This window comes from Dicentrarchus labrax, unplaced genomic scaffold, assembly GCF_905237075.1.
Source record: "Dicentrarchus labrax unplaced genomic scaffold, dlabrax2021, whole genome shotgun sequence".
In the NCBI taxonomy this organism is placed as follows: Eukaryota; Metazoa; Chordata; class Actinopteri; family Moronidae; genus Dicentrarchus; species Dicentrarchus labrax.
The window spans coordinates 30,908,637-30,919,670 of record NW_026136704.1 but is presented as its reverse complement, the minus strand read 5'-3'; the positions used below and the strand labels follow the sequence as shown (position 1 = coordinate 30,919,670).

Here is an 11,034-nt window from a genome sequence, read left to right as displayed (position 1 = left end):
CTAAGGTTTTCCCAGTTTGATGAGGAAGATCTTTGACTGGCCTGCACAGACCTCAACCCCATCCAACACCTCTGGGATGAACTGTAACGGAGTGAATGTGGGAACAAAAGGGGCGGAAAGAAATGTCATCCTGTTGTGTGTTAGTGAGGAGGGTATCCCATTCACAAAAATGTTCAAATATATTCACAGGACTTCTCTCTGTCTTTTTTCTGCCTTTCTTAGCAGATGGGGTCCGCATGCCATCACAGAAACAAACAAACCAACAGTCTGCCGTCGTCTTATAAGAGAGGAGGAAGCCGTTAGAGTACGCAGCGTGTCGGTGTCACTGGGGGCTCAGACGAGGCTGAACAGATGAAGGTTTGAGAGAGAGAGAGAGAGAGAGAGAGAGAGAGAGAGAGAGAGAGAGAGAGAGAGAGAGAGGAGGGAGGACATACAGAAGGAGGGCAGGAGGTGAGAGTCAACCCTGCAGCTGTCCACACATTCACACCTGACTGTGAGAAAACACACACACGCACGCGAACACACACACACACACACACACACACACACACACACACACACACACACACACACACAGTGATGCCAACAGTCAGAAGGTTATGCACACGTAGCTCCAGATTATGGATTATTAAGGTGTTGGTAAATGCTCATTACCACGGGATAATGCGACATGCTGCCAGCTGTTTGTGTGTTGCTCTTTCACCTGTGTTGCTTACACACACACACACACACACACACACACACACACACACACACAGTGACAGTTGGCTCAGCGTTAGCCTTTGCTAATCACACATCCATTCATTAAGCTACAGGTACAGGTGAGCTGCAGGTCTCTCACACAGACGGACAGCTTATATATCTGACGGACTGATTTAACTCACTGCAGTCAGAGCTGCTGTATCCAGGTAAAGACAGGAGATACCGGTAGTTTAGACAAATGAATGGGTAACATTAACAAGTATGTATTTTAACACAAATGTCTGTGGTTCATTGTTAAAGGTTTGACAAAAGGGCAATATTTATACTTAAATATAACAACTTTTATACTTCTAAATAGTTCTGATAAATATAACAACTTCTGATTAACCCATATCCAACTTAAATGAACAACTTCAGGCTAGTCCTGCCCACTTTCTGTTTAGGCCCCGCCCATTCTGAATACAGCTATAGATACAGATCATTTAGTTGGTTGAAGAGATACAGATGAAGGTATAGATTAACTGGTTTATTATTAACTATGAAATAGTTACCATACATTCATTGCTATCATTGCTAACACCGTCATTATTAGAACAGACTGAGCAGGTTTAGCTCCAAATTAGCTTTGTCTGTTCAAGTCAAGGCTGAAGTATCAACAATCCAACGTGTTGCTCTCTAAACCAGCTTTGCCCCCCCCACCAGGCTGTCAGTCTTATCTGTGAGGTGAAACACACACATACAACAAGTCAGACTACTTGTGCGTGTAATGTACTTGGCAGACAAATGTGAGAGTAATTGTGTTTCATGGCTGAAAGCCTGATTATTCCTGCCGAGCATGCCGATATCTGATGAATGCTGACAAGCAGCTGGCGGAGACGCACATGTGGAAATTTGTTGGATTCTTACAATAAAAATCTAAAACTGAATACCCGGAGGTCTAATAGAATCAGTAATCTATAATTTAGATTAATATACAGGTTGTCAGTGTGAATTAGGGCTGCAACTGATGACTGTTTTCATTATCAATAATTTCACAATTAACTGTCTGGTCAATAAGATTTGGCACTCTTGTTTTAAAAAATGACTTAAAATATTATTTTCATCTTCTCTTGATCAACTAATCCTTTTTAGCTGAAAATATACCAAAACCTAGCTCTTTGTATCAATAACATGGCATATTTAATGCTTTTAATGGTTAAAATGTCATAAAGCCTGACACTGATTGCTGCTTTTTCCCTTTAATGGATCAAAATATTATTAAAACTGCAATATGGCCAAGTGCAATATGCAAATCGCAGAACCTGCAATTTCTGGATAAGGGTAAAATATTTTTCTTTAATATTATTTGACGTACTGTAGTTCTGAAGAGATGCAAAGAAGAAATCTTATTCTCCACACGTAAGAAAAAATTTTTGTTTGTTACAGACCCCAATAAATTTCACATCATTGTGATTTTGAAGTTTTTTCAGTGAAAATTTCATTTCAATTTCATGCAAAAATCAATAAATCATACACAGATCAGGAATCCTAATGCAATATCTGTCAAAGTGATAGCAATATGAGGATTTCACCATCTCAATCCTCAGCTAGTTAACGGTCCAGTGTGTAGCATTTACCATACTGTGCAATCTTAAATGTAACCAATCATATTAAATATATGAGAGAGAGAGAGAGAGAGAGAGAGAGAGAGAGAGAGAGAGAGAGAGAGAGAGAGAGTGCATGTAGAGGGCAAGCTGACACGCCCGACTGGCCATATTTAAAATTTGGAGAGCGTGTTGGTGAGGGAGCCGGGTGTTGTTCTTGTCTTTCTGTTAAAACGGAGGTGAGAACACAGCATGAAATATCCCCCTGGGGAAGGGACAAGATGGGTAGAGAGAGAGAGAGAGAGAGAGAGAGAGAGAGAGAGAGAGAGAGAGAGAGAGAGTATGATGGATATTGGCCTAGCAGCGATAAAGCTAAGGGGAAAAAAATCAGGAAGGAGGCATAGAGAAACTCTGGAAAAAGAAAGTAGAAAAAAAGTTACAGAAAATATAAACTAACAAAAAAAGAAAGATGTGATGTTAATGGAGATAGATACGGCAGCTATTTATGGTCAACATTTTCTAAGCAATGAATTTGACGCAACAAGCAGTTTGTGGTGGAGTCCGCCATTCCCATGCTGGATTCAGATTACCTTCACACACACACACGATATATTCACAGTAAGACGTTGCAGCCCAATCCAGCCAGAGGCCGAGAGTGAGAGAATCCCTCGGTAAGAATATAAGTAATAGATGGAAGGAAGTGGATGAGAGCAAAAGAGAGACTTCCTGTTTGACAGTGAGAGAAATGAGTGGGTATTTATAGATAGCAGTGTTATAGTTCCACTGGTTACATCAGATAGACAGGAGGAGAGAAGTGAATAGGGGATGAGCAGGTGAAGGACTGAACAAGAAAAGAAGACAACAAGGATGGGCATACAAAGGAGGAGAGTGAGGAGTAAAGAGAAGAGCAGGGAGGAGGATGAAGAAAGAAAGGATAGTAAGGAAAGATGGAGAGGAAGAGGACAAGCGAAGGAGGATGGCAAAAGGAAAGAGAGAAGAGGAGACTGACTTAAGGAGAGAGAGTTTCAGCCGCTGAATGTCTGGAAGTGTTTTGCCAGTCACTAGTGGCTGCGCGTTATCTTTAATGACATCATGATGTTGGCATTTGAAAGTATCTGTTAGGTCATTACACTGCTGGAGCTCCCCTCCTTCCAGCTGAGAAACAACACTGAGAGAAATCTTTATGTTGTCACTGCAAACCCTGACCCAGATCTACAATCAGTCACTATTATGTGGCTTGAGCCTTTCTATTATTGATTAATCTGCTGATAATTGGTCCATTAAATGTCAGAAAATATCACTCAGAGCCCATGTGGTATATCCAAGTAGCTCCTAAACTATAAAATGAACTTACAGCAGGAAAACATTATCAAAACAGCTGCATATGCGTTATCTGTCAGCTTATCGATTAATTAACTAAACGTTACAGCTAGTTAAAGGTCCAGTGTGTAGCATTTAGTGGCATCTATCGGTGTGGTTACAGATTGCAACTCCCTCACTTCAAATCACAAGGGAGAAGCTATGCTTCTACTAACGCTTCATGACGAGAGTCATGTATTTACATGAAATGATTATCACACACACATACAGTAAGCACTGTGTATGAACCCATTCACCTAGTCTGTGTGTGTGTGTGTGTGTGTGTGTGTGTGTGTGTGTGTGTGTGTGTGTGTGTGTTTACCAAACACACACATGAGACGGGGTCACCTCAGTCATGTGCTGAGAACACACACCACTCATGTGTTCATCTCCCAGAAGACATACACTATCCAACAGAAACAGTATGTAATCATGTATGATGTAATGCACACACACACACACACACACACACACACACACACACACACACACACACACACACACACACACTCTATCTCTCTATGGATGCAAGGCTACAGGGTGTGAATGCAATACTTCAACACTGAAATATTCAGACACACACACACACACACACACACACACACACACACAATTGGAGACTGCAGGACTGAGGTCGGTGACACAAAACCTTCCTCTGTATACTCGACCTACTTACACTCTCTAATTTTTGATTCATTATCTCGCACACACACTTTTAGCTGCTTGTGGATGTTGTGTGCATGTGATACTGGGAAAGGGTAGATTAAAAGTAAAGAAGTGTGTGTGTGTGTGTGTGTGTGTGTGTGTGTGTGTGTGTGTGTGTGTGTGTGTGTGTGTGTGTGAGAGAGAGTTACTGGAAGGTGTGGCTGGTCCCAATGAGTGGGTGGTTCCTTCACCATATGGTCACTGGGTACACACACACACACACACACGCACACACACACACACGCACGCACACACACACGCACACACACACACACACACACACACACACACACACACACACACACACACACACACACACACACACACACGATGTCAGCTCTGAAGAAGCTGGGATTTGTTTTTTATTATCGGCAATCCTCACTGATATGTTCGTGTTCAGGTTCTCTATGTGTTTGTCTGTTGTTGGTATTTCAGACAAAAAACTGAAATCTGTAAAACTGGAGGGTCGCTGGTTCAAGTCCAGCATAGACCATAGTATGGAGTGTGGACTGGTACCTGGAGAGGTGCTAGTTCACCTCCTGAGCACTGAGGTACCCTTGAGCAAGGCCCCTAACTGCTCCCTGGGCACTGCTGCGTGACAGCCCATCACTCTCCACATTCACTGTAAAACCAGATTAGTTCATTTAACTCCAAAATTAGTTACATCAAATCAATCATATTTGCACTATGAAAACAAAATACCTGGTAAAAAAACTACTTACTATTTACAAAACTAAATTATACTTAAAATGATAATAATGCTGGGAGAAAAGTAAATACAAATGATCCTGCGAGTAACACAAGGTAGGAACATACCATACAGGGTTTATTTCTACGGGAAGACTGTGACTGTTTGAACAACCAGCAGTAAAAGCTTCTGACTGCAGCAAATACACTCAGCCAGATCAGTGCCAACAGAAAACAGATTAAATTACGCTGATGTTATCCACCTGTAAAAGCTCCTTCCTCTCCTGTCCTCTAATCAAACAGTACTCTGACTCCTAACTGAAACTGAACTGACGCAGAGCTCGTCAAGAGGAATATTTCACTCCTCTCTGCAAGTTTGATCATAATTACACCAACAGTATTAGGACTACCTATCTGATCCTGAACCACACTATTAACGGCTTAGAGATGCACCATCAACCGTTCTTTCATCTGCCTTCACTTCAATGAAGTGGATAAAATACTTAAAGCAGGGGGGGAAAAATCAACCAGGATCCCAGCTTTCATCTGGATTCAGCCTGTTTGGTGGAGAGAGGAGGAGAGTGCATGCAGTTTTGTGCTGTCGGGGTTCGTCTAGACGCCGTGCTCAGCAGCTCCAGCAGCCTTGCAGGCAGACAGACGATCCATTATTCAGCTGCTGGCAGACTTCTGCCTGCTCAACAGCCAATATTACTATTTCTGTTGGTACTGTGTGTGAGTGTCAACACTGCAAAGAAAAATATCCATCTTAATGAGAAGTGTAGTTCTTTATTGATTGCAGAAAGTGAATAGATGCCCTCGATAACTGCAGCTAATTATGTTCCATAAATCTTTTAATAATTTGAAATAAGATGTTCTAGTGAAGTCTCATCGTCCATCTCCTGGGGTTTCCTGAAGTGCTCCCACTCGGCTCCCTCTTCACCACAACAGACCGTAAAATACAACCAACACTGCTGACTCCACCAGTCCGCTAGTTAAAGGAATAGTTTGTAGGAAATGCTCTTTTGCAGAGGGTTAAATAAAAAGACTGATACCACTCTCCCGTCTGTACGGTATGAATATGAAGCTACTGCAACCAGTTAGCTTTGCTTAGCACAAAGATTTGAAACAGGGGGAAATAACTAGCCTGGCTCTATCCAAAGGTAACAAAATCTGCCAACCAGCACCTCTGAAGCTCATTAATAAAACACCTTTTGGTTTGGTTAGTTTACGAGCAACTAACACTTTGTGGTCAAAGCTTTGAGCAGCTGTAAACATAAAAACTGCGTGTATAAACATAAGTCATAATGATTCACATAATGATCATTTTCATGAATGAATAATTAATTGATTATTTTACATTAATCCACACATCTTTTGCCCTGCACCCCGAGGTGATGACATCAAATTGCTTGTTTTGTGTGATCAAATATGACAAAGAAACCAATCCTCACAATAAAGAATTGGTATTCCCCGCTGGGTGCACCCACCCCTCGGCCAGTAGTGTTTAAACTTCCCCTGTCCTTCGAGCTCCCAGTCCGGGTACAGACAGCTAATAGGGCTAGTGGCAACAGCTAGTACAGTTAGCATATGCAGCAGTGCACCAGAAGGAGAAAAAACACTTTCATCTCGGTGACAAGGCGCAGCTCCTGAACGGAGTTCAACGTTGTTTTCTGCGTCTATCCTTCTAATGAAAAGTGCGTCGACTAAGACTCTTCTCAGCAACCCTTGAAACTTGCATTCACCAGGTGGACAGAAACGACTGAGTGAACGAGTGAATGATGATATTGCTCTGACTACGCTGGGTGAGTGAAGAAGCAGCAGGTTTTCTAGCAGGTTAGCACTATCTGGTGATAACACTCTACATCAATGTTCCCCCAAGTGGCCACAAAATGAGTTACTGCAGGTTTGAGGCAAATAAACGTGATTTAGCATTTGTTTTTCTTGACACCGTGAGTTTTCATAAAACCACTAAAATCTGGAGTAAATACTGCAATATATAGAACTCATTCCCTCGTCATTTTCAGATTTATGGGACTGAAAATAAAATAAATGACTGAAACAACATTGGACATCGAGAGCATTGTGTCTTTCTGTGCGAGCTTGCCCCTGGCAGTAAGTAGCTCACATTGTAGGTCAGCAGGTCTAATTCACTCAGAGCCCAAACAAACTGTCTCAGGGTTAAAAATAACTTCAATGACAGGTGAGACAGAGCCCAAAGACTGGTTAAAAAAACACACACACACACACACACACACACACACACACTGTCCTCTTTCTCCTGAAGTAGCCAAGCCCAAAGCCACAGGAGCCAAATGGGTCATTAACTCCTCCCAGCCTTCCTCTCTCTTCGTCATGCTGTCGAGGTGTCAAAGCGACAACTGGGTGGCCTCCTGCTTCACATGGGGTCATAAAACACTCCTTTAGCCACGCCCAGGTCTCCATGGCAACCACTGTGCCGCCACTGCCCTTAAACCCAATCCATGGGCTCTGCCACTCAGCCAAACCAGGAAGTCCATTTGAAGACGGAAACACTTCTGGCTCAATCAGGTATTCGTGTTCAGTTATAACTGGTGTTTGATTAACAAGGAGTGTGTCAATAAATGAATTCATGTATCTGATCAGCTGTGATCAGCACTCGGCACTGTCCTTCACTGTCACTGGCTCACTTGAGGGTTTATTTCCCCGTGCTTTAACCTCTTTAATTCAGACTAGCAAGCTACGAAGACTCATGCTGTAGGTTCACACATTTTAATTCATATTAATGAATGAATGCACCCTGTGGTTGGTGGGACAGCCAGGAAGCAGCTTCAGATACAATCAAACTCAAGTCACAGTTTGATTCACTGCACTTGTTTTAATGCTGCTGCTTCTGAAACATCTTCACCCATACCACACCCACCAGTGGATCCACACTGCAAACCCATTTTAGGGCTGAAAAGCTTCACAAACGACTGACAATACAAAAATAAGACAGAATGGAGGAAAAATTAAATAAGATAGATTTTAAAATAGAATACAATGATAAAAATGACAATAAAATACAATACAATCAATTTTACAGGTATATTGATAGAATTTAATAAAAGTTATACTAAAAACTAAATAAACCAAGAAAGCAGGCAGAAATAACAAACAAATAGAATCAATAAGAGGGATAAAAGACATCTCTCTCTATATATATATTATATTATATTGATATGATTTACGTATGCAGTCATAGCAAATTTAAAGGTTTGTAACTAATAATTATTTCCATCATCAATTAAAATGATCTGATTATTTTCTAGATTAATCGTTTGACCAATAAAATGCAAAAAAAGATGGTGAAAAGGGTCCATCAAGTGACTTCTTCAAATTTTGTGTAACCAATTCTAAGATATTCAGATAACAATGAACAAACCATTTATAATAATGATAAATTAATATATATTCATTGGCTAATAGTTCAAATAAAAGTGTTCAGTTTACAGACAGTTGTGTTTGTATAGTTGCAGCTGAGGTCAGCTCCCCTCATACAGGTGGTAAAACAACATCAAGCACATGAGGGAGAAAGAAAGAATCCAGTGCTGACAGCTTGTGTGTTTAATTCTGTCGCATTTATAAATCACCAACATTTTAATCAGCTTCACCAGGGGCAGATCTACAGGGGTAAAAAATGCCTAGCCACCCCAGTTTGGAGTCAAATTTAACACATTAATTGATATTATTTTAGATTACTACAAGAGAATTGAATTATCTGTTACGGCCACATTTCTGAGCCACAAGTGATGAGCTTAAGTTCAATGAAAACAGACTATAATTTATTCATTTGTAATGCCACTTTAGATATTTCTATTTGTATGCCACTATGATGTAATGTTTTTTAGTTCATATATCTTCTTTTGGGGGGTTTTCTAAGCAAATATTGATATATGTGTGATTAGATCTGCATATATTTCTACCAGCCCTTAAAGTCTCCACGCCATCCTCTGACCACCTCATAATTATTCCTCTGGGTCCGCCCCTGAGCTTCACATACTTACAGCTTTTCATTATCCAGGAAACTGGTCAAACTTTTTATAACAGGGAGCAAAGGGCAACGTCAGCCCAACTCAGCCAGAGAAAGTCTGTACTTTATGTCATTATGCAGTAATGACAAGGGAACTAACTCCTAATGCTGATAAAAATGCCAAATCAAGAGTTAGAGCGAACCTTGTTTGCCTGTTTGTGATCAAGAAGAAGCAGCAGATACACACGCAGTCTGACCCACCAAAGACAAAGAGAAAATCCCAGATCTACTGCTGCGTAAATACCACTGAACTCTCCAGGACCAAGAGAAGTGCACTGATTTCTGCTGAGCCATGTGGAAACTGGAGCCCCAGTGCATCTCAGACACCATGCAGGTATCACAGAAAACTACAACAGTTTACAGCAATCCAAGATATCTGCAGGAAAGCACAGTGGGGTCACTGTAAAGTCACTGCAGACACCTTATAGTGACATTAAAGGGCTATTACGCAGATCATTGAGGTGGATTTCTGCTTCCAATAGCCGCTCTGACTGGCTGAAAACCTTGATTACTTGTATACTTAATACAGCAGATAAGGGCTCAGGAATAAAACTTAAAAAGAGAGAATAATGTCAGATATTTGGTTGTTCCAGTGAGAGGAGAGCCGTGTCTGTCTATTCTTGGACTACAGCAAACAGGCTCTGGGAACCGCATGGACTTTCTGATGAATCATGTCAGAGGTATCCTTTGAGGTAGATTTCATGGATGGGAAAGTGGAAACTGGCAGGATTTTATTCATTCATTCATTCATTCATTCATTCATTTGATACTCGCCCTGTCGTGTTATCAGTCCGCCACAAAAAAAAAAAAAAACTCCCCTGTTATCACAGCCAGCTGGTAAACTGGGAGGAAACCGGTGTAATAAAAAAATGATCACACCATCCACCTCCGGCTGTAATAAGCTCGTCGTGGCTGACTTCAAGTCGGCTGTGTGCGGGTAGAAGGGCCTGCGGGGTCCCGTAGCGTTAATACATGGATGCAGATAAAGAATAAGGGAATAATAGTGAGATCCCAGCCTACAGTAACCATTAACCCCTTCCTATTCACAGGCAAATGAGCCCCTAATTCACAACGCACCATGCATGCCTCACTGAGAATGGAGATGAGGGGCTAAATTTGAGCCTTAGAAATAAAGTCGAAAGTCTAACTCACCACTTGTCTGGTTGCAAATGTAAATCCCAGAATGGTGGGTGATAATTTCCGACGCCGGGACACACCGTCTCATGTATTCGGCAAACTCTGCTCTCCTCTCGGCTCCGCTCCGCTGTGTCGCCCTGCTGGTGGGTTTTTTAACAGTAAACTTGCCGATCCCAGGCTATTGTTAGTCGGGCACAGAGCAGCCTGCTGCACAGAAGCACCCGCCCCCTTCACACGCCGCTCCGGACACGCCATTGGTTTATTTCAGCTCTGCCCGCCGCTGATTGGCTGGTGCAGATGTCCGGGGCGGGTCGCAGCCCGTCCGTAGACAGCGAGCGGTGGTGCGTTCACTGCCACTGGTGAAAGGTCCAATGTTCCAGCTCCCTTTAAGCCCTAGTCAAGGGCGTTGCATTCACGTATATCTCTGCCAGTGGATCAAAAACAAGAAAGCAGTGGGAATTCAGAAAATATGTAATTAATCAACAAGACACATTAGGATAATAATAATAATAATAATAATAATAATAATAATAATAATAATAATAATAATAATAATAATACATCTACATTTATTGAACAAAGTATATATATAACATTCCCAAATATCCCAAATAATAATATGTTTAGCTTTATTCTGTTAAAATGTGCCTAATTATTTGAGGCACAGTTTAACATCAGACACAGGATTGTAATAATCTAAACTTTAAAAATAACATGTCTTACACCCCTTAAAATCAAAAAGGCCACATGACCCCCAGGGAAAGCGTTGGCGACCTCTTGTGGGGACCCCAACCTCCAGATTCAGCAGTCAGG

At 41.6% G+C, this 11,034-nt stretch overlaps 1 protein-coding gene across 1 annotated transcript in view; it reads right to left on the bottom strand.

Moving 5' to 3' along the window:
* pak1 (p21 protein (Cdc42/Rac)-activated kinase 1) overlaps positions 1-10,384 on the bottom strand; it is a 63,015-nt gene extending 52,631 nt beyond the window's left edge. Inside the window, exon 1 of the mRNA XM_051397626.1 lies at positions 10,237-10,384. The gene's annotated coding sequence lies outside the window, so the exon portion shown is untranslated. The remainder of the gene's footprint in view (positions 1-10,236) is intronic.
* Between the last annotated feature and the right edge of the window lie 650 nt (positions 10,385-11,034).